General features: G+C 41.7%; 1 protein-coding gene and 1 non-coding gene across 4 annotated transcripts in view; one reads left to right on the top strand and one right to left on the bottom strand.

Annotated features, from left to right (window-relative positions):
- Positions 1-27,668, bottom strand: part of MFHAS1 (malignant fibrous histiocytoma amplified sequence 1) — a 116,163-nt gene that overhangs the window by 74,883 nt on the left and 13,612 nt on the right. The window lies entirely within an intron of this gene.
- On the top strand, positions 26,595-26,729 carry LOC114897721. Its single transcript, XR_003794247.1, has one exon. It is a non-coding gene; the product is annotated as a small nucleolar RNA SNORA1 (small nucleolar RNA).

Here is a 27,668-nt window from a genome sequence, read left to right as displayed (position 1 = left end):
TGAATTAAAATGAAATTAATTCTAAGAATAATTTAAAAATGAGTTCAAAATTAGTCTTCTGTTTTGTGAACTCAACAGACATATATGACTTTTAACTATCTTTAACCCAACAAAAAGTGACTGTTACAAACTAATTTTAAAATACCTAAAACAAGGCATTCCCCGGTGGTCCAGTGGTTAAAACTTGGTGCTTTCACTACCGTGGGCCCAGATTCAATCCCTGGTTGGGGAATTAAGATCCCACAAGCCACACAGTGCAGCCAAAAAAAAAAAAAAAAAGCCTAAAACCTAAGGTAAGTTTTCCTCTACAGTCAGGAAAGTTCCATCTGCTGAACTGCACCATTTGTTGACACATACACATTGTCATCAAGAACCCACCAACACCAACTTTTGGTAAAACATTTTCTAAACACTGAGAAAAACCAAGACGATTCCAATACCTGAGCTGCATCAAACAAAATGCTCTAATACAATGACCTGGGTCATTTCCCCACCTTTGAGCCTGACAACCCAAGCTAGAGCAATAGCCATGTGAACTCAAACTAGAAGGGGGTAGGGAGTGGTTAAAGAACCAAGAAGGGAAGGAAATGGTTTAGTAAGTGCCTATAATGTGCCAGCCATAATAATGCACTTTTACACTTTTTAGTATCGTATTTAATCCTTTCAATAGCTCTATGGAATAGACTTAGCTTTTGTATAGTGAAGGAAATACACTGAGATGTCCCCATGTCATCTAAATATAAACATATCAAAGTACCTTTTTTTTAACATCTTTTTATTATGCTTTGATATATGAGAAAACTGTTAAAATGGCCCATCCTGGGACTTCCCTGGTGGAGCAGTGGATAAGAATCTGCCTGCCAATCCAATGCAGGGGACACAGGTTCGACCCCTGGTCCAGGAAGATCCACATACCTCGGAGCAACTAAGCCTGCGTGCCACAACTCCTGAAGCCCCGTGCCTAGAGCCCGTGCTCCACAACAAGAGAAGCCACTGCAACGAGAAGCCCACGAACTACAACAAAGTGAAGCCCCCGCTCACCACAACTAGAGAAAACTGACACACAGCAACGAAGATCCAACGCAGCCAAAAAAAAAAAAAAGGCCAATATTGAGTTATTTATTTTACTGGGACCTAAAGCTACAGACTAGGTCAGTGCTACTTAAAGTGATTATGTGATACTATGATTACAACTATATTAAAAATGCTCATGGCTTTCGGGTGGATACTTTCATTATCTTGATTGTGGTGATGATCTCATGGGAATACACATAGGTCAAAACTTATCAAACTGTACACTTGAAATATGTGCAGTTTACTGTATGTCAATTACACTTCAATAAAACTGTAAAAAAAAAAAAGTTTATGCTCATGGATCAGACCCAAATAGGTAAAAGAAAAGTGAAAATATCCATAACTGATAAAGTATTCTGAGTCAAAAAAGCCATACAATGGGGCTTCCCTGGTGGCACAGTGGTTAAGAATCCACCTGCCAATGCAGGGGACACGGGTTCGAGCCCTGGTCCGGGAAGATCCCAGATGCCGCGGAGCAACTAAGACCGTGCACCACAACTACTGAGCCCGCACTCTAGAGCCCATGAGCCACAACTACTGAGCCTCTGTGACACAACTACTGAAGCCCGCATGCCTAGAGCCCGTGCTCCACAACAAGAGAAGCCACCGCAATGAGAAGCCCGTGCAACGCAATGAAGAGTAGCCCCCGCTCGCCACAACTAGAGAAAGCCCGCGCACAGCAACAAAGGCCCAACGCAGACAAAAAAAAAAAAAAAAAGCCATATGATGAACGTGAGCAAGATTTTTCTATCAGCATTTCTCAAAGTATTGAATATATTCTATATAACACCAGCTCTGGGGGATATACACAAGTGTTTTATGCACACACACACACACACACACAGGTTCTGTGGTCACATAAGTTTGAAGAATACTTGCTTAAACTAGGCTCATCACATTTCTTAACTGTGGAACTTCTCAGAAGCTTCCTCATATGCTAAGATACTTGGTGTTTTTCAAAAACAGCTCTACAAGATACAGTTTTTCTGAAATTAATTTGACCAGAAACCCTTTTTCAGAGGATCTCTTGGGACTGATAATCTACACTCCACACTTTGGGAACCACAGCTCTAATTCACAAACTCCTAAGGTTTGCACTGGCTGGGTGCTTAGAGATCAGTGAATCTGGGGACCTCAGAACTTAGCCCAGAGAGTAACTGCAGCTCTGAACTCATGACATGACCCTCTTTTGTCAGTAGCCATATGGGGCAGGGTGCACAACTTAGAGGCACTGAAAAACAACTGAGAGTGTTAGTAGAGATTGTAAGTCAAGCCAAGCTAACAAAGTCTACCTGATCCTTCCTATATCGGTGCCCCATGGCAGCTGCCATAACAAAGGACCACAAATTGAGTGGCTTAAACCACAGAAATGTATTGTCTCAGTTCTGGAAGCTAGAAGTCCAAAATCAAGGTGTCCGCCGGGGTGGTTCCTTCTGAGGGCTTCAAAGGAGAATCTGAATCGGGCCCCCTCCTTGGCTTGGAGATGTCTGTGTTTTCCCTGTTTGCTTGTCTGTCTCCAGACAGACAAATGAGGATGCCAGACAGATTGAAATAGGCCCATCTAAGGAATTCTTTCTAACTTAATTATCTCTGTCAAGACTGTCTCCAAATAAGGTCACACTCTGAGGTAGCAGGACTTAGGACTTCAATATATGAATTTGAGGAGGACACAATTCAACCCATAGCAGCCTCCAATAGAGCTAAACTGGCCAGAGATTCAAGAGATGTCCAGTTTTCAGGGTGGCCCTACCTGTGCAAGTTGGAAACTGATCGATTATTTTACCTATCTGAATGTCCTTCTGTTTTCTCTAATTTAAACTCTGCTTTGGTAAGCTATCTTTATTCTATTATGTAAATAGACTACAAAAATTTTCTCCTTCATCTGGTATCTACACATAGGTGGCTTCTTACTGTGGTTTCTATGATCTACTGAGCCTATTATAGGTGAGGCACAGTACTCACCATCCGTGCATGCCTTTAAAGTAGGTCTTTTTCATATTTCAAGAGAGGGAGAAGGCAGGTAACTTTCTCAAGGTCCCATAGCTAGCAAGGAACAGAATGTTGGGATTTGAACACACGTCTGACTCCAGAATCCCTACCCTTCCTTTCCACCACAATCTGGGATGGCTGCATTACCCGTGTATTTTTACTAAAGTTGAACCCACTCAGAGAAGTAGCTTTGAGAGGGGAGAAAAAAAATCAAGAGCTCTGTTTTAGACATGAGATGCCTACTGGACATTCAAGTGGAGATATAACACAGGGAGCTGAATATGTTAGTCTGAAATTCAAGGGATAGTTAGAGCTGAAAATATACATTCTTCATTTATCTACGTATGTGTGATACAGTAACACCAAGGTTGGATGACATCACTTTGTGATGTAGAGCAGGTATCAGCAAACTACGGCTGATTTTTGTATGACAGGCTACAGCCTATTTTTATATGACCTGTGAGCTAAGAATTTTTGAAATTTTTTTTTGAAATGGTAAAAAAGTAGTATTTCTTGATGCATAAAAACAATATGAAATTAAAATATTAGAGTCGATTAATAGTTTTACTGGAACACAGTCGCACTCATTTATTTACGTAATATCTAGGGCTGTCTTGGTGCCACATCACAGTTGAATAACTGTGACAGACTATGTGGCCCATAAAACTTAAAAGATTTGTGTTAAAAAAAGCCTTTTTCCAGAAAATTCTGCCAATCTCTCCTAGAGAAGAGAGAGCAGAAGTCTGAGGACAGAGCCATCCCTGGTGGCCTGGGACACTTCATGCTGGGATGAGGAAGCACATCCAGCAAAGGGGACTGAGTACCCAGTGAGATAAGAAGACAGCTGGGCAAATGATGTCCCAAAAGCAGTGAAGAAACAGGATGCCTGGGGAAGGCAGTGTCTCCAGAAGGACAGAGGGAACAACAGCGGGGTCAAGTGGAGGGCACGCTGAGAACTGACAGCTGACCACACGCACATCACTGGAGACCACGGCAAGAGCGGCTCTGGATCAACGGTGGGGACAAAGTTGGACTGAAAGAGATTCAGAGAAGGAATGGGAAGTACGGATGTAAATGTGGAGGATGAACAACATTTTCAAGGAACTTTACTATAAACAGGGTAGAGACAACAGCTAGCATGGACCATAAAGTGAAAACATGCTTTGGTTGGTTGTTTTAAGAAAGGACATGCTACAGTCTGATGATTTGCTGAAGGATGTGATTATAAAGGGTCAGCAGGAGGGAGTTTTCGGGGGGTAATAGGATTTTCCTGTACCTTGATTGTGGTGGTGATTACATGAATCTATACATGGGTTCAAAGTCACAGATTATATGCTGAAAAAAGTCAATTTTACTATATGATAATTTTTTTTTTGCTGTATGATAAGTTTTAAAAGACTATTTTAAAAAGATCACAGGATTGATCAAGTAGAGGGGAAACTGGTAAAGCAGGAGAGAGGGGGGAGCGCTCACTGTAGGATGAAGGGCTTCTGAGTAGAGAGAGTAGAAGGTGTCCTGCGAATAACTGGCCAGGGCAGGGATGGTTCATGTATCACAACAGGCAAGACGGAGCAGGCATATGGGTGTGCATACAAGTCAGCTGGTAAATGTAGTGGTGGAAAGGTGAGAAAGTTTCTTCCTATGCCTGCTTTTTCCTTGGTTGTTTTTCTGCTGCTGCGTTCAAATACATGAACACCAGAATGACTGTGCAGAATGGAACCTGGGCTAAGGGAACTGAGGTGAATAGTCAGTAATGCGCCACGCAGTTTAAACTGCGTGAGGAAGTGAGGACATGAGTGGGGCTGGAAGACAGTATAAAAGTGGAAAGGTCAGGAGATCTAAGTGGGATCAGAGAATTTTTAAGTAGATTATGTAAATATGCCCTATGAATTTGGACCTTCAAATGTCACATTTTAAAAAAATGTAAAGCAGAGGGCTTCCCTGGTGGCGCAGTGGTTGAGACTCCGCCTGCCGATGCAGGGGACGCGGGTTCGTGCCCCGGTCTGGGAAGATCCCACATGCCGCGGAGCGGCTGGGCCCATGAGCCATGGCCGCTGAGCCTGCGTGTCCGGAGCCTGTGCTCCGCAACGGGAGAGGCCACAGCAGTGAGAGGCCCACGTACCGTTAAAAAAAAAAAAAAAAAGTAAAGCAGAGTCTTATCTAGAGTTCAAGCTGGTATTTGATGGGAGTTTTCTTGGAAAAAAACATAATCGGTTAAGAAGCAGTCACCCCTAACCACCTATCAATCATTAATTTCCTCCCGTCAAGGGAGAGGACTCGATGAAGGTACAATGTCATTCGATTCATATCTTCTCTGTGCAGCCACGAGTGAAAAGGCATCGGAGGAGAGCGAGAAGAGGAGGAGGAAGAGGCAGGCCTCGGGGGAAGAAGAAAAGGCGTTCATGAGAGAGGAGAAAGGGAGTGAGGTGAGGTTGAGAGGAAGAAGGAAGAGAGGTGAAGGCAATAACTGTAAAAACCACTTTTTAAAAAGAGTCAAGAGGGCTCCCCTGGTGGCGCAGTGGTTGAGAGTCCGCCTGCCGATGCAGGGGGCACGGGTTCGTGCCCCGGTCCGGGAAGATCCCACATGCCGCGGAGCGGCTGGGCTCGTGAGCCATGGCCGCTGAGCCCGTGCGTCCGGAGCCTGTGCTCCGCAATGGGAGAGGCCGCAACAGTGAGAGGCCCGCGCACCACGAAAAAAAAAAAAAAAAAAAAAACAGTCAAGAAAGTACTGTGTTCTACACATGGAGGTGTCAGCACCAGGAAACGTCCACATCATATACTGAGTGGTCATTAGCACTGAGACTCCAAATTTACCAAACACCAGTGTCCTTTCTTCCTATACACAAAGAAACCGCTATTTAAAATTGGCAGTTTTTATTAAGGACAGTGTATTAATGTCCTAGAGCTGCCATACAAAATACCACAAACTGGACTCTTAAACAACAGAAATGTATTTTCTCACAGTTCCGGAGGCTAGAAGTTCAAGATCAAGGCGTTTGTCAGGGTGGTTTCTGCTGAGAGTCGTGAAGGAGAATCTGGTCCACGCCCCTCCCCGAGCTTCTGCACTGTGCTGGCTATCTTTGGTTCTTTGGCATTTCTTGGCTTATAGATGCAGCACCCCAATCTCTGCCCTTCTCTTCACATGGTACCTTCCCCTGTGTGCGTGTCTCTGAGTCCACATTTCCCCTTTTTATAAAGACATGGAGTCATATTGGATTAGGGCCCACCCTAATGATTTCATTTTTACTTACTTCTATAATGACTCTATCTCCAAGTAAGATCACATTCTGAGGTACTGGAGGTTAAGATTCCAATATATCTTTTTTTTTTTGGAGGCGGGGTACAGTTCAACTCATAAGGGACAGGAAGGCTTGTCTTAGTTTTTTTGTCTCTTAAATTAGACCGCAGGTAACTTAGGGCAGAGATCATTTTTCAAAGAACTCTGACTGCCTCAAAAGATGGAAGGATTTTATAGACAAAGCGCACATTTTACAACCTTGTTGGAGCTGATGTTAAATGTGGTACCAAACACAATTTTGTTAAATTTCATGTTAATGTATGATTTCATTAGAAAGAATCTCAAAGCAGAGGACATGGTTTGGGAATTAGACTTTTCTGGAGTTTAGCTTCTCCAATGTGCAGGATTATGTAAGTATTTACTAAGAAAGGGGTGAAGGGAGAAGAAAAAAATTCCATGTTGCTCTTTTTGTGCGTGCACGCGCGTGTGCACACACACGCACATTCTCCTGTCACAAATAGAAAAGTGATTCCTGACATATGCATTTTTTTCATCATAAGCTAAAGATTTCCCTAAGTTTAGAGTGATATGAAATATAAATTAAGCATGATTTGTACCCCATGACCCTTTTCAAGAACAAGTCTTTGTGAAGGAGGAAGGATGTGATTGTAAAGAGTCAGCAGGAGGGAGTTTTCGGGGGTAATAGGATTTTCCTGTACCTTGATTGTGGTGGTGATTACATGAATCTATACATGGGTTCAAAGTCACAAGATTATATGCTGAAAAAAGTCAATTTTACTATATGATCATTTTTAAAAGACTATTTTAAAAAGAATATTGGCAGTTAGTTTCTATTTTTCAACAGTTTTAAGTGACAGCAGTATTAATCCCACTTTTCAGATAAGGAAAGTGGCAGCTCAAAATTAAACAACTTGCCCAGGATTATACACCTTAGGGTGGAGGATCTAGGACTGATCCACATCTGGCTGCTCCAAACCATGTACTCTCTTCCACTGCCCCACAATGGCACCAAAAAAACGACTGCACTACTTAATTTGAGTATGCCTGCTCCCTCTGAGAACTGCAAATCCTTGATCAAAAGTAAAGGCTATTGTCAGAGGTAACACACACAAACAGCTGTGAGACGCCATAAAGAGAGCACAGAACAAAACATGGAAACCCATCCCACTTATATAACATCATTTCTTGGGTACATGCTCTTCTGGGGCAGAGGTCCAAAAATAACAGCCTATGTGCTATGTGTCAACTATCAACAATCTCATCTGACTGCTAGAATAGCTTCACTCCACATAAAAAGAATAGCCCTCTCAGTCCCCTGGACTTATTTAGGAAAAGAGAAGGAGGAAATACACCAGAGTTAGGAGACATAAAGCATGCATTCTGTTGTTTTCCATTTTGCTCAGATGGGTCTCCACTCAGAAACCTAAGAAAGCTGGGCATCGAGTTGACCAGCCTGGACACAGTGTGGTACTGAATGCTCTAGAATATGTCTTTAGAAGTTTCCCAGGGTTCTTCATTTGATGTGTAGTGTGGCCCCTGTCACCAACTCAACAAAAAATGAAATTTAGTCTTAGGATGAAGTGACAGCCACTTTCCCCACATCTTCTGCACACCAAACAAAAGGCCAAAAAGACACCCAGAAGCAAACCTTCTTAAGCAGTGCTCACCTCACTTATGACGAACAGCTCAATACAGTCAATGAATAACTAAAGAAAGAGTCAGTGTGAGGTCATCCACTAAGTAACGGCAAACAATACAGACTTTTCTTGAAAAAGGTTAAGAGATGCTTGCTCTTGGCAGACTCGAATATTATGCAAATTGCTGACCTTGTTTCTAGTTTTTCTTTAGGCTCATATGCACATAGATTTATATATACACATCCACAGCACTTATTTCTTCAGTAAGAAAATCCAAATACCTTTCTATAATTACTACAATGGAGACAGCAGTGACTAAGAGCTGTATATCACAGTCGTGATTATGGCAAAGTCTATACATGTCTTTTAATTTCATCACCTAAATTCTTCTGGGCAAGGGCAACAAACTCATCTTTATATCCATCCACTGTAATTCCAAGTGTAATGCCCTGAAAGCGATAGATACATGAAATATCTACTGAACTGAAAAAGCAAAATGAGGGAAAAGAAAATGCATAACTTAGAACAAAAATTTAGGCTTTTTGGCTTACAAAACTCTTGAAATTTGACCACTGCCACATAATCTTGAGCTGTAACCACCGCCAAAAGTCTTTCCAATGAATGAGAAAACAAACAAAATTTCTTCTCTTAGTTGAACAACAGGAAATTGCCACTTTTACAGTTCAAAAATTACTGGATATCAACAATTTCATATGGTTCAACATAATAGAATATAACCAATCACACAAACATAGGTGGGAAATCTGGATGTATCTTCATAACATGTTCCACTTATCAAAATATTCATATACAGGACTTCCCTGGTGGCGCAGTGGTTAAGAATCCGCCTGCCAATGCAGGGGACACGGGTTCAATCTCTGGTCCAGGAAGATCCCACATGCCGCAGAGCAACTAAGCCCATGCACCACAGCTACTGAGCCTGCGCTCTAGAGCCTGTGAGCCACAACTACTGAGCCTGTGTGCCACAACTACTGAAGCCTGTGCACCCTAGAGCCCATGAGCCACAACTACTGAGCCTGCGTGCCACAACTACTGAAGCCCGTGCACCTAGAGCCTGTGCTCCACAACGAGAAGCCACCACAATGAGAAGCCCTCGCACCGCAACGAAGAGTAGCCCCTGCTCGCCGCAACTAGAGAAAGCCCGTGCACAGCAACGAAGGCCCAATGCAGACAAAAATAAATAAAAATAATTTTTAAAAATTAATTAATTAAAAAAAATTCACATACAAAGGATAGGATCACAAGGCACATACCACATTAATGTGAAAATATTTGTTTCAGGATATCGAAGGAATTATTTTAACCAGAACTTATTTTAAAATTAGCTTTAATGAGGTATAATTTACATATAATAAAATTCCCTAATTTTAAGTGTAATATTTGATGCAGTTCGACGAACGTATCCAGTCTTGTCAGCCCCACCACAATCATGATGTGGAATATTTCCATCACCCACAAAAGTTCCCTTGTAGTCCATCCCCTGGCCACACCATCAGCCCCTGATTTGCTTTCTGTCACCATAGCGGTTTTGCCTTTCTAGAATTTCCTATAATTGGATTCAAGCCCAAAAGTACGTACATTTTTGTGTTTGGCTTCTTTCACTTAGCACAATGCTCTTGACATTCATCTACATTGTTTCATCAGTAGTTCACTTCTTTTTATTGCTAAGTAATATACCACAATTTATCTATTTAGCAGACAAGTTGTTTCCAGTATTTGGCCATTATGAAAAAAGCTATTATAAACATTTGTGTATAAATCTTTTTATAAACACAGACTTTCATTTCTCTTGGATGAATACCAAGGAATGAAACTGCTAAATTGTATGGTAAATGCATGTTTAAATTTATTAGAAACTACCAAACTGTTTTCCAATGGTTACACCACTTTACATTCCCAGCAGCAATGAGGAGAACCCCAGCTGTTACAAATCCTCACCAGCACTTTGTCTGCTCAGTCTTTTTAATCTTTGCCATTCTAGCGGGTGGGTAGCTATATCTCCTACGGGTTTTAATTTGTGTTTCTCTAATGACTAGTGATGCTACTATCTTTTAATATGCTTATTTGCCATTCATATACCCTGTTTGGGGAAGTGTTTATTCAAATCTTTTGCCCAGTTTTTAATTTGGTTTTATAATTATTGACTGGTAAGAGTTCTGTTTTAGTTTTCATCAGGTATACGTTTTGCAAATATTTTCTCCTGAACTATGGATTGCCTCTTCATTTTCTTAACAGGTCTTTTGAAGACCAAAAGTTTTGCATTTTGATTAAGTCCTATATAGCAAAATTTTCGTAAGCACAGGAGTTTCTCCTATGCTTTCTTCATAAGCATAGGAGTCTCCTACGCTTTCTTCATAAGATTTTACAGTCTTAGCTCTTACATTTAGACCTATGATTCATTTCAAGTGAATTTGTGTGGACGGTACAAGGTAGAGGTCAAGGTTCATTTTTATGAGTACAGATATCTAATTGTTTCAGCACTATTTTTGAAAATATTATCCCTCCCTCACTGAATTATTTTGTACCTTTGTCAAAAATCAATTAACCGTATATATGGGTCTATTCTGTTCTACTGATTGATTTATCTGTCCTTACACCAATACAACACTGTCTTGATTACTGTAGCATCAAAGGAAGTTTTGAAGTCAGGCAGTATAAATTCCTCAACTTAGAATCCAGTCTTGTCATCCCCACCACAATCATGATGTGGAATATTTCCATCACCCACAAAAGTTCCCTTGTAGTCCATCCCCTGCCCACACCATCAGCCCCTGATTTGCTTTCTGTCACCACAGCAGTTCCTTCCTTCAAAGGAAGTCAGGTAGTATAAATCTCTCAACTTAGAATACCTATTTTTAAATAATTTAATAACTGGTGATTGATTCTCTATGGGACAATTCACTCCCAATGGATACAGCATAAGACCTCCAATTGATGCTGTTGCCCACTCCATCCCCCCCATCCCTTTCTGAAATTAACAGTGGCTCCTTCTACACATTCCAGGGAGCTTCAAAGCCCTTCATCTACTTCCTGCTTAGGTGGGGGCATAAAGAATTCCTACCCAGTTGACCTCACCAACAACAGGCTCTCACTTATGCTCTTGTTCTAACAGCCATGACCCCCTGGACTCTTGGTCTCTACTCCTTAGATTTCTCCAGACCACATCAACAAAACGTTGCTAACCTCTGTGTTGACCATCTGATTCCTACCCCTATGGCCAGCCTTAGAGACCGATTTCCCTGAGGTGCTATGACCTGGTTCATTCTGAGTTTGGACTTCACCCCTAACCAGCTATAACCACAAATGAATAAATGAGTGAACAAAGATATTTCTACCTACAAGCCAACCAGGCCTGTTGCCAATGGCCAAGAGGGCTGTTCAGGGCATGATGCCAGGGGCACTGCTCATGCTGCCTGCAGTGGAACTGTGCAACAAGATGGCCCTGCCCCCACTCCTCCGCCCCTTCTTCCCTCCAGCTCATACATTAGTGACACAGTGCCTTCATACTGAAAATGACATAGCAAAAATATGTTCAACGTTCCTTGGACCAAATTCACATTCCCAATATTCTTCTGTTGACTTGGATGTGTTTCAGACAGGTCCAAATGCAGAAGACCACAAATAACTGTTTGGGTGAAATCACTTTTTACATTTCTTTCCCCTAAAATATTCAAACATATTTACATCGTCTTATAGAACTACAGTCAGCATAAAATTAGCTATTCCCTTCCTGTAATGTGTACCAGCTATCTACCAGATGCTTTTGAAGTGTATTTTCTTTATCAGGTAAAGTGAATTTTCCCAGTTGCATCCCAAGATAAACTCACCTACAGGCTCTAGGCTCTGTTTAAAAAAAAAAAAAAGAAAAAAAGAGAAGAAAACAGGAATAAAGGAAGGAAGGAGGGAGGGAGGGAAGAAAAACAGGAACTAAGATGAGATATCATAAAGTTATATAACACAGCACTGAAATTTTCTCATCCGAAAGATTACTTGAGATTTCTTTTGCCTTTATGTGTGAATTAGCTACTAAACAGGATATCTAGGTCCCAAACAAGTCAATTAAGAGTCCACCTAAGTTAAAAAAAAAAAAAGTTTCAAAAAATGAGAAGCTTAGAAATTCTTTCCTCATAAAAACCTAGCTCTCCTTGAAGAAACTAAACTCAAAAGGCAGAATTGGAAACTCCTGGATACAATGGTTAAAAATGGGCAGGGAACTTCAGACTATACTACAAAGCTACAGTAATGAAGACAGTATGGTACTGGCACAAAAACAGAAATACAGATCGATGAAACAGGATAGAAAGTCCAGAGATAAACCTACACACATACGGTCACCTTATCTTTGATAAAGGAGGCAAGAGTATATAATGGAGACAAGACAGCCTCTTCAATAAGTGGTGCTGGGAAAACCGGACAGCTACATGTGAAAGAATGAAATTAAAACACTCCCTAACACCATACACAAAAATAAACTCAAAATGGATTAAAGATCGAAATGTAAGGCCAGACACTATAAAACTCTTAGAGGAAACATAGGCGGAACACTCTATGACGTAAATCACAGCAAGATCCTTTCTGACCCACCTCCTGGAGAAATGGAAATAAACACAAAAATAAACAAATGGGACTTAATGAAACTTAAAAGCTTTTGCACATCAAAGGAAACCATAAAAAAGATGAGAAGACAACCCTCAGAATGGGAGAAAATATTTGCAAATGAAGCAACGGACAAAGGATTAATTACAAGCAGCTCATGCAGCTCAATAAAAAAAACAACCCAAGCCAAAAAAGGGCAGAAGATCTAAATAGACATTTCTCCAAAGAAGATTGCCAACAAACACATGAAAAGATGTTCAACATCACTAATCATTAGAGAAATGCAAATCAAAACTACAATGAGGTATCACCTCACACCGGTCAGAATGGCCATCATAAAAAAATCTACAAACAATAAATGCTGGAGAGGGTGTGGAGAAAAGGGAACCCTCCTGCACTGTTGGTAGGAAAGTAAATTGATACAGCCACTATGGAGAACAGTATGGAGGTTCCTTAAAAAACTAAAAATAGAACTACCATATGACCCAGCAATCCCACTACTGGGCATATACCCTGAGAAAACCATAATTTGAAAAGAGTCATGTACCAAAATGTTCATTGCAGCACTATTTACAATAGCCAGGATATGGAAGCAACCTAAGTGTCCATCGACAGATGAATGGTTAAAGAAGATGTGGCACATATATACAATGGAATATTACTCAGCCATAAAAAGAAATGAAATTGAGTTATTTGTAGTGAGGTGGATGGACCTAGAGTCTGTCATACAGAGTGAAGTAAGTCAGAAAGAGAAAATCAAATACCGTATGCTAATACATATATATGGAATCTACAAAAAAAGTGGTTCTGATGAACCTAGGGGCAGGACAGGAATAAAGACACAGACATAGAGAATGGACTTGAGGACATGGGGAGCGGGAAGGGTAAGCTGGGACGAAGTGAGAGAATAACATTGACATATATACACTACCAAACGTAAAACAGATAGCTAGTGGGAAGCAGCTGCATAGCACAGGGTGATCAGCTCGGTGCTTTGTGACCACCTAGAGGGGTGGGATAAGGAGGGTGGGAGGGAGACGCAAGAGGGAGGGGATATGGGGATATACGTATGCATATAGCTGCTTCACTTTATTATACAGCAGAAACTAACACAACATTGTAAAGCAATTATACTCAAATAAAGATGTTTAAAAAAAAATGGGAAGGCAGACAAACGGTATAAGCTGGTAAGGGCAGGGATTACGAGTTACCTTAACTCAGAAGGACTGCTAACTCAACAAGGGCCACGGTCCAGGAAAGCCCTGCAGGGGTGAGTCACGCCAAAAAACAGCAGATGACACATGATATCAATTACTCTCTGGACACCTTCTCTTCATTTTAGAAAGTGGCTGCTGAGGGCAATTTAAGTCACTCAGGTGTCAAATCTTAGGCTGCTCCAGGTGAGCTGCCTGTGACTTCTCTGAAATTCCTAGTAATTACATATAAAAATTGAGTCTGGGATAAACCATAATGGAAAAGACTAGAAAAAAGAACGCATATGTGTAACTGAGTCACTTGGCTGTACAGCAGAAATTAACACAACATTGTAAATCAACTATACATCAATTAAAAAAAAATCCAGTTACTGCTATTAAGCTATAGCCCCTTAATCCAACTACTTTTTGTTCCCAAAATTTTCAGAGTCCAAAAAGGCCAAAAAAGGTCAGAAGCCTGGTTATTATAGAGAGCTGGTGTCCTCTTAGTTTACTGGGGAAGACAGGGCAATAAGGACAGGGACCACTTCCACTGCAGAGCTGGCGTCCTCCACACCCTGCTGAGCTCACTTTTGCAAGGAAGCACCGATGTGCCAGCCTCAAAAGGAGCTGATAGCGAAGATGCTCCAATCCTGGGTCTCCCGGGACTTAGCAATTTTGGGAGAGCTTTACTTCCTGCTGAAGTATTTTTATTATGCTCTTTCTTGAAGCAGGAAAATAGAAAAATATTCCCAAGGAACCTGGGGAAGCTCTTTACCCACTTCCAGGTAAAGTGCCTTTGCCTGCCCCAAGCGCTCTCCTACCTGATCACTGTTTTTTCAGAAGATAAAACTGAGGCGTTTAAATGGGGACTTAGAAGAGGGCTCTGTGATTACCCAGTAAAGATCACTCTTAGAGTTGGGAAAAAGGAACAGTGATCCTAAATGACCACTGATTGATCTTCTTTCTCCAGTCTCCAACATATTGTCACAGTGATTGCTTCATTGATAGAACTGCCTTTATGTGACAGAAAATGTTCACTGTATGACTTGGATCTCTCCGGTCTTCTGAACCACCCGAGTAAGCGATTACCTCGAGGAATCCCAAAATAAAATCACGATATGAATTCATGAATCAAGAAAGTGCATCTAATTTGCATAATAAGGCTTCTTTAGAGAACGGGGAGCTATATATCTGATACAAGACAATCCTGAAAGTATAATCCCATCATTTGCAAATAACTGTAAATTTAGAAGGTGATACTGAGCAAAAAGAGGAAGAGAGAGAGAAATGGCTTGGTATGATCTACTTTCAGCATACGCTTCAGCTTCACATAATACAGTCACAATATTTCCTGTATTACTAAGACGCATTCGTATAGTAGAGAAGGGGAAACAAAACAGGACTCGATAGAAGGAAACGACAATAAAGCAGATGGATTGAGCTCTTCAAGTCTGTGCTAGCAGAGAATGCAATTAAACAAAGGCTATGGTTTATTAAAATCACAATGGTTAATAGTGTAGGTAGACCCACTGAATTCTTCACCATATAAACCGTTCCACGTTAATAGCACAAATTAAAAATGTAATCTCACACTACTGGAAGTATGCCTTTAACTGTTCCTAGGATAGCAAAGAAAATAAACGTTCCAAAAATAGCGTAAAAATAAAAGGAGGTACATCATGTCCCCTGTATGTATCGCATAGAAAAACAATTTAAATAATCAGTGTTCCTACTCTTTTATTATTATTTCAATCCCAGGATTTGAAAAGCAATGCAAAGTATCATTACATGAGAACGGGCTAATAGTAATTCAGAAATTATGAATTACTGCACTTTTTTAGCTAACAGGTTAAAAGCCCAGGGATTTGATTGATGATCTCTCTAGAAGAAAAAAAGACCATTTGTAAATTCTTTGTTCACAACATGCCTTTCCCACCACCTGTAAGTGGAATTCTAGTTTCTCCATGACCCACTCAGTTGGAAGGAGTCTCTTTCTCTACTGAATTCTCATGGCACAGGGTCTAGACCCATTTTACAATGTCTCATAGTGGTGCCCAAGCCTCATCTCCCTGTCTGGACCAAGGTCCTTGAGGACAGGCCCTGAGCGTGATTCCTGCTGGAAGTCCCCGGTGCCCGGCCCTTGCTGGGAGGCCTCCGTGAATTTCTGCTGAATGAACACAGGATTAAGTGGATGTGTATCCAGACAAATTTCTACCTATGTGTAACCTCCAGGCGTTATCCCATTTCTCTACATTGCATGCGCACTGTGTTATGTCTTTTAGTTAATAATATAGACAAACTGAGTTAAATCGTTTTTCCTGCAAAGATTTTTTTTTTTTAATTTTAGTATGAGCTAAAACCGTAATTAACCACTGAAATCAGAATAGCCCCAACATTTTGCATCTGACTACACTGGAACTCTGATGAATACATGGACCAGCCCCCGGTAGATGTGCATTTCCAGAGGCAGCCGTGGGCCTTGGAGCCTCAATCTGGAGCCACTCCCAACTATTTCGATGTTTGCCTCTGAGCATCCCACAATCGATCATCTTAGGGCAGATGAGACAGCTCACCTAACCACAAACGAAATGCGGTGGGTAGACCTTTTCTAATTGATTCTAGATGAGCCAGGCCTGATATCTGTGTCTGGGAGGCTCGGCCCTCACAAAGTAGGTAGTGCTTTCACTACAGAAAGGAGATATGAATGACCAAAATAAGCAATGTGACCACCAGCTTCCACTTACAGTCATCATGACTTCATGTATGAAATTTAAACGGTACCTTTGATAGCATACTCAGGTTCTAAAGGAATCTTGGCCAGGGGAGGGGAGGGGAGGGGGAAAAAAGAGCACAAACTAATTTTCTGCTGTGTTTCATGTTTTTTTAATCCTCTCTAATTGCATTGAGAGTCTAGAGAAAATTAGTGGGAGAAAAGATCATGGGCATGTGAATAATTTATTCCAATTTATTTTATTTTACTATTATCAGGTTATAAAGTGCTTAAGGCCTCACCTGCTTTTATACGGAGCATAAACCCGTTTTTACTTCGTGGCGGCCCACTGCCTTGAAGAATTTAAAGAGGGTGCAGCTCAGAGAAAGAAGGGAGCAGCTCAGAGAAAGAAGGGAGCAGGAAGAGAATTGCTTTAGAGACGCAAGGAACCAACAAGGGGTGTGCGAGCCCCCTGCTCTATCATTAGCCTGACCCACAGCTGTTAACTCCACAGGGGGTCCTCCGCCACTGTCCCCAGATCCCACCCTACTGCGGACCAATTTGATAATGAATAAACAAAGCGCCAACAAAAGCAACTAACAGAATAGGATGGCAAAAAACCATCATCCTGCCCCAAACAGATCTCTTTAATGCATTTGCTTTGACCTCTTCTTTTACTAGCACCCCAATGAAAATAAGCTAGAACAAAAGATGATTCGTTATGCACAGCCATAAAGAGCTCCAGGGCACACCGCATCCATAATTCATGATGCACAGCCAGCCGCCATCAGCATCATTTATCCTTTCAATATTTTAAAGTGGTGAAAGGTTGCTGGATATTTTTAAAGTTGCTGATTTCTACACGATCCTTCCAAATTGAGGAACAAATGGGGAACTTTACTCTTCTGCAAATGACATTACTTACAAACCTAAGACTACACATCTACTAGAATTCACTTGGTTTCCATCACAGGGAGGGAGCCCTAATAAAACTATTAAGCCAGCAGGCAACATATATCAGTTCTGTTGAAATTAATCTTATCAAATCACTTCTGCTTTCTGTTTTAAAAATAAACGCCCCAGTTTTCTTCTCACTGTGGTTAAAATCCATCCCATCCCGTACACCCAAGCAAAGAGACATGGCAGGCAAGTGAGGCCCCAAGAGGTACTTAGCTTGACGGGAAAGTGAGGCCCAGAGACATACTTAGCTCGCCCAAGATCTCCCAGCCAGGCGGAGAGGCCCTCATTCACAACCGGGACTGTTTCCTTCATTCCTAGGGACTTGCCTGCGGTCCCGTATCATATAACGTCTGAATGACCTCAGAGTGATCCCCTGACTCTATTCCCACTCCATTCATGTCCATCTTCCATGCCGCTGCCCTGAGTGGTCTTACAAAAGGTACACTTGACACTTCCCCCATCTGACCCTTCAATATGTCCTTCTCACCCTAGGGGAAAAAAAAAAATCATCAAATCAACTAAAAATATTTTAGCTTTATATCATGCTGCCAAGAATTTTAGCTTATCAGGTAGATAGGCTAAAAAATATTGACATGGCAGGTGCACTGATAAGTAAAAGAACTGGCTGCTGATAATCTGTACGGCCCCCTTCCCCATCCCAGCTCCATCACACTTCAGGGGACCTGGTGGTTTGCAGAAAGTCCTCTAGCATCACCTCCACTCAGCTAGAGACCTGCTCCCATCCCTCCAACCCCACCCATGGGGTTCCAGAGAGCTCTCCTCCTCAGGCCTCTCCTGGCCCCTGGAGATCTTTTTTAACTTGGCATTTATTACACAGCACTGCAACTGTACACTTACTGTGTGCACCACTTCCCTAAACTGCAGCTTCCTGGGATCAAGGCCTATTGACCCCGGACTCCCCACCACCCACCCTATCGTCACTGTAGATTCCCAGTTAACGCTTATAGTCTGTCACTGCAGAGTTAAACACACGTCTTTCACACATGTTATTCCATTTTACATTCAACCAACCACCCGTTCATGGCAGGTGGAAAGCTATCATCCTCCTGAGAGACAGTATAGGGTGGTGGCAGAGAACGTAGGTTCTGGAGGACAGCCTGGGCCCTGCCACATGTACCCAACCAAGTTCCTCCCCTGGAAACAGGGATCATGAGCTAACATGTAGTGGGCTGGCCAAGAAGTTCGTTCGGGTTTTTCATCGCATCTTAAGGAAAACCCTGAACGAACTTTTTGGCCAACCCAATACTATGTGGTAAAAACTACTCTGGACCCTTGGCGTGCATGAATTCGTTTAAATACTCATAACATCTGAGGAGGCTGTGATAGCAAGAGCGAATGCTTAGGAAGTGTTAGAATTATTTCTCCTCATTCACAGATGAAGAAACTGAGGTTCAGGGTGGCTTCCCAGAGATCCAGGCTTCTTTCCTCCCTAATCCACTGGCTTGGAAAGATAAAAGATGTAAGGCCTCTTGCTCTGATGCTGGTTTAGCATAACACAAGAAATGGCAATATTCATCTCTAGCTATAGTTAAAGGGACATTTTTTCCAATATCACCCTCCGTAGGAAACTATGTAGACTCCTTGGGATAAAGATCTGTCCCATCACAGAAATTAGCTAAGTCAGAGGAGTAGGAAGCAGAAAGGTATTCGTGCTTTCAGTAGCACACACCCAGATTCCAAGCATTATCAGATTGCGCCCGGTGTGCACCTGATCCTTAGAAGGCGAGAGAGCATGCTTGTCGCATGGATGCGAACAAAGGCACCGACACACCACTAGATTCTGCAAAAGCAAATATTTGTCTACAACCAAAGGACGAGGGTTCTTTTCTAACAAAGAACAATGTACACCATTCTAATTCCTGATTCTCCTGCTTGACAGCGGGCTCTGATTTCAATGGAAATCCCCCCACGAATAAACATGTCTTGAATCCCAGATGGCAAAATAAATCAGAAGATTTATGGACTGTAAAAATGGATGACATGAGTGATCCAACCTTCATGGAACACCTGGGACCGGGTGTGCAGCAGCTTTTCAATTCCTGGAAACAGTCACCTGTTTTTTTTGGCTCAGCAAAAAAATTTTAACAGCCCTGGTAATCAACAAGACGCCATCATTTGGGACACTATTTGGGTGAGATTTTAATGCTACGCCCTGTCACACAGTCAAGGCTCAGTGGCATCAACAGTTTTCAAGAAGTGGTTGAGAGGCTAACACAGACCCGATAAACTCTGTGTGGCTACAGGAAAGCCTGGTCCAAGAGCCCCAAAGGCAAATTCCTGAAATGACCAAACAGAAAACTAGTGAATTTTCCTTCTCCCTACACCAAGAATAAAAAGATGGAAACAAGGTACTAGCCAGTGGGAATGCACATTACATTATACAGTAACCAGAGGGTGAGCATGTGTGTTTTTCTCAGGGAGGGGAGAAGGCATACATAGCCGCAGAGGCTTAATAAAAGAAAGAAATTCAAAAGAACACCTGCCCCAAACTAGAGGGGGGCACAACCAGGGCCATGCCACTCACTAGCCATCTGGGGGTGAGTAGTGTCAGTAAAGGGGACAGATGCATCCTCCTACAGGGGCTTTGCATCTCATTTTTTGTTTCTGTAACCTGGACACGAAATGACCCAGCTCTCAGCAGACCAGTGAGCTGTTTGGGGCATCACAGCGTTCTAGAAAATTCCCATCTCTCTTTTTAGCTCTTCCCCATGTGATTCACCTGCAACAAGCCCCCTGAATCAAAGGCACCTCAGCTATGCCATGTCGATGTACAGCTAAGGTGAGTCAAGAATCCCAGCCAATATTTGCCTTAATAACATGTTCAGAAAACGTGGCTTCCTCTTTCCCTCCATGCTGTCTGAACCAATTTGGACATTTACTATAAGAAGGAGGATTTTAAAGACCAAACACTTCATTGGACCCTGTGAACAATCTCTTTTCTCCAAGAACCTGACTGATGATTTTGTTTGCTTTAAGCAAAATACACAACTAAGTAGCTTTTAAACACACAAGCCACTCTACCAGGATTTAATTGTTTACTGTTCTTCCAGGTCAAACACATTTTAGTGGGCTGGGTTAGACCCATTCTTTATTCATGACACACACACAGAGAAGCAGACAGTTCGGATAATCTCTTAAATTTTGACCCCTACTGGTCCCAGGATAAAATACCCAGGGCACATCTGTGCATAACACACCAAGCTGAGGTCTAGAAAATACAATGGTGTGGAACTCTGGGGCTAGTTACAGGGCAGAAGTGAAAATGGCCCCGCTGGCACAGGTGGACTGGCCTCTCTACATGACAGTTGGGATAGAAAGGCATGTTTCTACCAAGCAATGTTTTGAGCCAATGAGATACGGTTCATTATCAATTATTTTTCATTAATGTCTCCCATGGACACAGCACTATTCGTGCTGCCACTGTCTTATTTTGATCAGTGGTATATTTATCTGAAGACATGCGAGATTTGTAATTATTGCTATGTATGTCTAAACATTACATCATGTTAGAATGGATGAATTAAGCTGGGAAATGCATAATTATGCTGCAAACAATGGTATTCCACTAGGCATCACAGAAGCCAATTAAAAAGATTACCCTTATTTTAAATGACAGAGTTAAGCTTTTATCATTCCCAAGCCCCTTTTTAAGTCCCATCATTTGACTCAGAGATTTCTTTTTCTAATTGCATCTCGACAGTGTCCTGAACACAAAGAGGGGTCACCAACCCTGAAGGAAATAAAATTGAGTATTTCTCAAAATTCTGGAAGGTGGAGAACTTAGCTTAAAATCTATAAAATAGGGCTTCCCTGGTGGCGCAGTGGTTGAGAGTCCGCCTGCCGATGCAGGGGACACGGGTTCGTGCCCCGGTCCGGGATGATCCCACATGCCGCAGAGCGGCTGGGCCCGTGAGCCATGGCCGCTGAGCCTGTGCGTCCGGAGCCTGTGCTCTGCAATGGGAGAGGCCACAACAGTGAGAGGCCCGCGTACGGAAAAAAAAAAAAAAAAAAAAAAAAAATCTATAAAATAATCTGGAAAGAATCAAAGGTCTGTCAATATAGGACTAACTAAACAGTACATCCATTGGTAGAATATTATGCTATATGTGTATGTACACACACACAATAGGTTTATAACTGCTCATATGGAAACATCTCCAAAATATATTCTACGTGACCAAAAGCAAGGTGCTGAGCAATGACTACAGCATGATCTCTTTCAGGTTAAAATATTTGCAAATACATGTTTTATCTTCCTTGAAAGCAATAACAAGAAACAGTTTACTGAGGAGAAAGGGGCCTCGGGGAGGGGGCTGAGAGGGGCTTTTGCTTTTGAATATACCATCCACGTACAGGTATTACTTTTTTATGGTCAGTAGACGTTATATGGGTAGAGAATTATGGTTCACTGTGTGATCCCTTCTGTTACTTCTCTGTATTCAGAAAAATAGTAATGGTATTTCATTCAATCACAAAGGAAGCTATCAATACATTGTATCAAATGAAATTTAAAACTTCAAAACATCATAAGTTTTTTAAACATCGAAAAGGCAAAAACACCTTAAGGATGATGGGGGTCAGGGCAGGCCACCCCAAAATATGCCACTTTGACATACTATTTTGAATTACAGTTAAACAGCCACTACAAGAAGGACACTCTGACCCTCCTTTGTCCCAACCCCGAAAGTAGAGATATTCTAATCGCCAGAGATAGGGAATTCAAGGTAGAGAAGGCTGTATAAACAAACTCTGCTTAGCTTCTTCATTAATTAGTACCCAAGCCTAAGTTTATCTTGTCAGTTCTTCACAAATTTATTGTTTCTTTGTCTAAAAGGTATATACACAGCCTGCTTTGGTCAGTTCTTAGGTCCCCTATCTATAGCACCCCCATCCATATGAAATTAAATTTGTTTTTTTCCTCCTCTTAATCTGCCTTGTGTCAACTTAATTATTAGACCAACCAAAAGAACCAAAATGGGTAGAGGGAAGTGTTCCCCTCCCTGACAGTTTGATAGTCAAAAGGTTATCATCTTTCATATATAAAGTGTTAATGTAAACTGAACTCTATGATTATAAGAAATCACTGTGATTAAAAAAAAAAATACCAATAAGACGATCCCAAAAGACATGATCAGACAATTCACAAAAGAAGCAACACAATTAGGCAACATTCATAGAGGAAAACATGCATGTTCCCTAATTAAAATTTGATCTATCAGTGATATATTGTTTTCCATTCATTGTTAGTGCATTTTTAAGATGACACCCAACGCTGAGGAAATGCAGTGAGATCATTCTAGAATCCTATGCAGGTAGCACAGTGTTCCTCAAACGAAAAGCAACACAAGCAGGTACTGAACCTTAGACATTCTTTGCCTTTGACTCAGTGAGTCTGTTTCTAGGATTACTGCCCAAATAAGAGCTTTTATAAAGAAGTACCGTCATCACAGAATTACTCATAACAAAACTTGAAACTACTCAAGTGTCTAATGTTTAAATAAACAAAGGTAAACATTTCCTTGATGCACTATTATGCAAGCATTCACAATTACTGTGTAGCTACTAATAACATGAAACCATACTCATGGCAGCTTAGGTTAAAAATTTTTTAAATTATTTATAAAATATGATTATCACATTTTAATAAACCTAAACTTAAAGGGAAAAAAACTGAAAAGAAATAGAGCAAAATGTGTAATTATGTTAGATACCAACTATGAGTATTTTTTTCCCCTTTATACTCCAAGTTTGCAAATGTTTTAATAATGGGAAAAATGCATTTTGAAAAAAGCATAAGGTATTCACGAATAGGAATCACACTGTACTATACTCCTATGAAAAAAGACCTTTATCCATAAGCTTATCAGATTTCCGAATAGATCTTCAGACTTGTGCTTTCTGGAATAATGGTAGAAACATCCGCCGCAGCGGCTAGTACCTAAGGGAGCCCTGCCCTGCGTCAAGCATTGTTCAGAGCATTTTACTTGTATTAACTCAACATGCAGGGCCAGCCTATGAGACAGAAACTATTATGACATCCAAAGTCACACAGCTAACAAGTGGAACAGGGATTCGAACCCAGCAGAATCTCAAGAGCCCTTGCAAGTAACCACTATATTATAATGCTTCCATTTTAAAAGGCAACACAAAATTCCAAGTGTTTCAAGTCAAACTATTATTAAGCAAATATAAACAAAACGAAGTTTTTTAATATCTTGCACCTCCTAGGATTTCAACTAAAATGTAACTAAGTATATTTTGATAAATTGAGAGGCAGGGGAAGACAAACCCCAGTGGTGATATGAAGAAAGGTGCAAGAAGACGCCATCACTGCGTGGTAAGTGGAGTCCAAACAAATAAAGTGCATAAAATATGCTGTTCCATCGGTGCAAAATTAATTAAAAGAACAGTATTTGCAGTCAGTCTGTGGTGTCACAAGAAAGCCGAAAGTAAAGACAGGGAAACTCAGTCCACAATAAAATGCTAATTGTGTTACAGCTAAGTTCGCCTTTATTGCAGGATCTGTTATGGTAAGATTTCAAGTCAGGAAAATCGATGTTCTGGATACATTCCTAGTGATCGCAGAGGCATGCAGCCATCTGGCTGGGGGAGCAGCCAACGTGCGTGTTCTCTCTGGACTCAGACCAGAGAACCGGACCAGGGGCACGCTTAGCCAGGGATCACACAGGACAGGTGCTCTGTCAGCCCGACAGTAACTTGATTGCGAGTCTGAGCAAATCATCTGAAACCACCCTCCAGCTCTCTGAGCCGTAAATCCCCTCCATGGTCTCGACAGAGCCCTGCCTGATGGACAAGGAATGAGCTAGGATAGAGCTCCCAAAACTCTAGCTCATGGGGCAGCAGTGGCCACTGGCAAACTCTGACCAGTCCATACATGATACTTACCATCAAGAAGCCTCTTCTTTATGACAACTGCTAACTGCTTTTGTGCACACACACCCATCCCCAGGCACGGCCTGCTGATCTATCTGAACACCCTCCGCCTTTTTAAGAGACATTCTAATTTGAAATACCCTTCCCCACTTCTCCATGTGATTGACTGGGACTGGAAATCACACTCAGTTGCAATGCAGCCCTTTCAGGAACCCCTCTCTGAGACCATACCTCTCACTGGCACCTGACCATGACCTCTGCTGACCTCTGCGTGGGCAGGTCCCATGCCTTACCAGACCCTGTATGTCCAACACTGAGACAGTGAACAGCACGCAGTGACACAGAATGGACATCTAGGAAAGAGGGGGACAGAGGTGAGTTTGTGTACCCTGGAGGGTAGTGGGCAACCTGACCCCAAGGGGCAGAGCAGGACAGAGGGTAGAAGCAGAGGGTCGGGGCTGAAATCCCAGAGTGTTCTAATTCTGGGGGACTCACTTAACTTTCTGATACTCAATTTCTCCCCCTGAAAGTCAGGACAATGACAATATCGACCCCCTAGGGTTGCTGGGGGGATTCAGTGAGATCACCCATAAGAAGCACTTAGCACTGTCTCTAGAACATGACAGGAACTCAACAGTGTCACCGATTATCGTATTTTCTCCCAACCCTATACCCTTAGAATGACTGATGCGATGATTAATTCAATAATAACCTCTATGGCATGAAAAATAAGAATCTCATGGGAATAGTAATAAAGTTGATAAAACAACAGTACCTAGGAGAAATATTGTTTTGACTTTATATTTTCCTTCTCCATTACCTTTTTTCTAAACATCCTCTTTTCAAAAAAAAAAAAAAGAAAGAAAGAAAGGGAGGCGTGTTTTACTACCTCCAAATTCACTACTACTGTAACACAGTACTAATACAATGTTCAGATCACATGCTTCATTTTAGGAGTGGGGAGGACCCAAGAAAATTAACTCTTTAATTCTCTCAACATTTAATATGCTAAGAATAGTAAACCACCCCAACAAAGTGTCCCTCAACAAAGACATCTCTAAATAGCAACCATATCTTTTTAATATGGCAGTACCCGATTTAATTTAGACTGTCTTTGGAGGCAGTGTTCATGCAGTCTTTGGGGTTCAGAAATCATTGCTGATGGCAATCCCTCTCAAAACAGAAGCAAGTCCATAAACGACTCTGAAACATGTAAAAGATTCCTGAAGAGGAGGCACTTCCCTCCTCTTAAAAGGCTGATTAGTTTTGGAAGTTTTGAGAAATCCTCAGAAACAATGCCTTTTCCTTTTTCAGTATCCTCTCGAGATCTGCCTGAGATTTCTTGCGAACAAATGACCTAAACTGTAGATAACTGAAAAGAAGGACTATGTCAAGCAAATTCAAAATTATACCTGATTTTTTTCCATATGACATTTTCTTCTAGAAAATCAAAAGCCAATTTTTTCCAGTCATTCCTCAAACATGCAATGAATTTCTCCATATATAGTCAGATTCCACATGTACCAGAGTCAACAATTACATCAACCAAAATCCCATCTCAGCTCCTCATGACCACAGCCAGGTATTTTATTTTATTCTCCTAAAAATCCCAGTTTGGTACAGACTTCTGTTTACAGAAGGTACTCAACAGTGATTGATGACAGCATCCAGCTCATAAACGTATGGTACACTTGTCTGCCTAATCTGGTAACAACCTAATTTTGAATGAATGCAACCCCATCCCCTTAACCCTCATACCTGCCTATGGCCTTGCCAATCATTCCAGAACTCTACTCAAAATCTATATGGGAAAAAAGCACTGTACAGAAGACAGTAATTACACAGTACTTATTTGTGCTTCTCTCCTACTTGTCCTTTGTGTGTCAGCCCCCAATTAAGTCACATATGCACAGCACAGGCCAGAAGTCTCCATGTCCTACTTTCTGTCCTCTCATCAACACTAAGGAAGAGGATTCTCATGGCAGCTGTGCTAAAAGATGTTCATCAACGTGGCATCTCAAGGCCTAGCTTAAAAATCCCTTCTCAAGTCATGTCTTAGAAGGAAAGTTGCCACAAAGAGTCTGGCAAAAGAATTCCAGAACATTCGCCCCAGGAAGAAAGCCACCAACCTGATTGGCTCCTTCCCTCCGGAAGCACCTGACTTACAGCTGTGGCTGCATAGCACTGTGAGTACACTAAATGCCAGGGAACTGTTCACTGTAAAATGGTTCATTTCAAGCTTCATTCTAGATGCAAATGGGAACTGTTGTGCATGGTGTCCAGGTATTACTGATGTGGCCACACTGAGACACAGGATTTGTTTCCATCACTGTAAGTTTATTGCAGTGGTGACAAGGAGACCTGTAACATGTTTTGCTAGGCTCGTGAGTGAAAACTGGATGTCACAAAACTTTTCAATATTAGAAATGATGAAGGAACAATATATTTTAGATCATCTGCCAAAATATCAATGTACTTCCTACAATTTAACTTCCAGGGACCTAAACTAAATTGCTTGAAGAAACTGGAACCCAAAGATTACAGGTGGGGAATTTTTGAAGCATCTCCATATTCAAGTAGAGATCAAAGAATCCCAACTAAACACAATTGTGGACTTACTAATATGACAACTGTGGTCTGAGCAAAAGTTCTTTTTAAAAGGGCTATCTTGAAGATTATGACTCAGACATTGAGGAACTAAGGTGATTGGCAGTGGAGGGAATCATAACGTGAATTCTTTAAATAAAATTTTGACTTTAATTTTGCCTATGTTACTCATTAAAAAAAAACAAAAAACTTTACATTAAAAGAAAACGGTTGGGCTTCCCTGGTGGCGCAGTGGTTGAGAATCTACCTGCCAGGGGACACAGGTTCCAGCCCTGTTCCGGGAAGATGCCACATACCGCAGAGCAACTAGGCCCGTGAGCCACAACTACTGAGCCTGCGCGTCTGGAGCCTGTGCTCCGCAACAAGAGAGACCGCGATAGTGAGAGGCCCACGCACCGTGATGAAGAGGGGCCCCCACTTGCCACAACTAGAGAAAGCCCAACACAGCCAAAAATAAATAACTTTTTTTAAAAATGTTAATTTCGGGCTTCCCTGGTGGCGCAGTGGTTGAGAGTCCGCCTGCCGATGCAGGGGACACGGGTTCGTGCCCCCGTCCAGGAAGATCCCACATACCGCGGAGCAGCTGGGCCCGTGAGCCATGGCCGCTGAGCCTGCGCGTCCGGAGCCTGTGCTCCGCAACAGGAGAGGCCACGGCAGTGAGAGGCCCACATACCGCAAAAAAAAAAAAAAAAAAAAAAAAAAAA

This window comes from Monodon monoceros, unplaced genomic scaffold, assembly GCF_005190385.1.
Source record: "Monodon monoceros isolate NGI ecotype Baffin Bay Population unplaced genomic scaffold, NGI_Narwhal_1 Super_Scaffold_17, whole genome shotgun sequence".
Taxonomy (NCBI): Eukaryota; Metazoa; Chordata; class Mammalia; order Artiodactyla; family Monodontidae; genus Monodon; species Monodon monoceros.
Note: the sequence above shows the minus strand (reverse complement) of the source record. Positions and strands in the feature narration are given on the sequence as shown.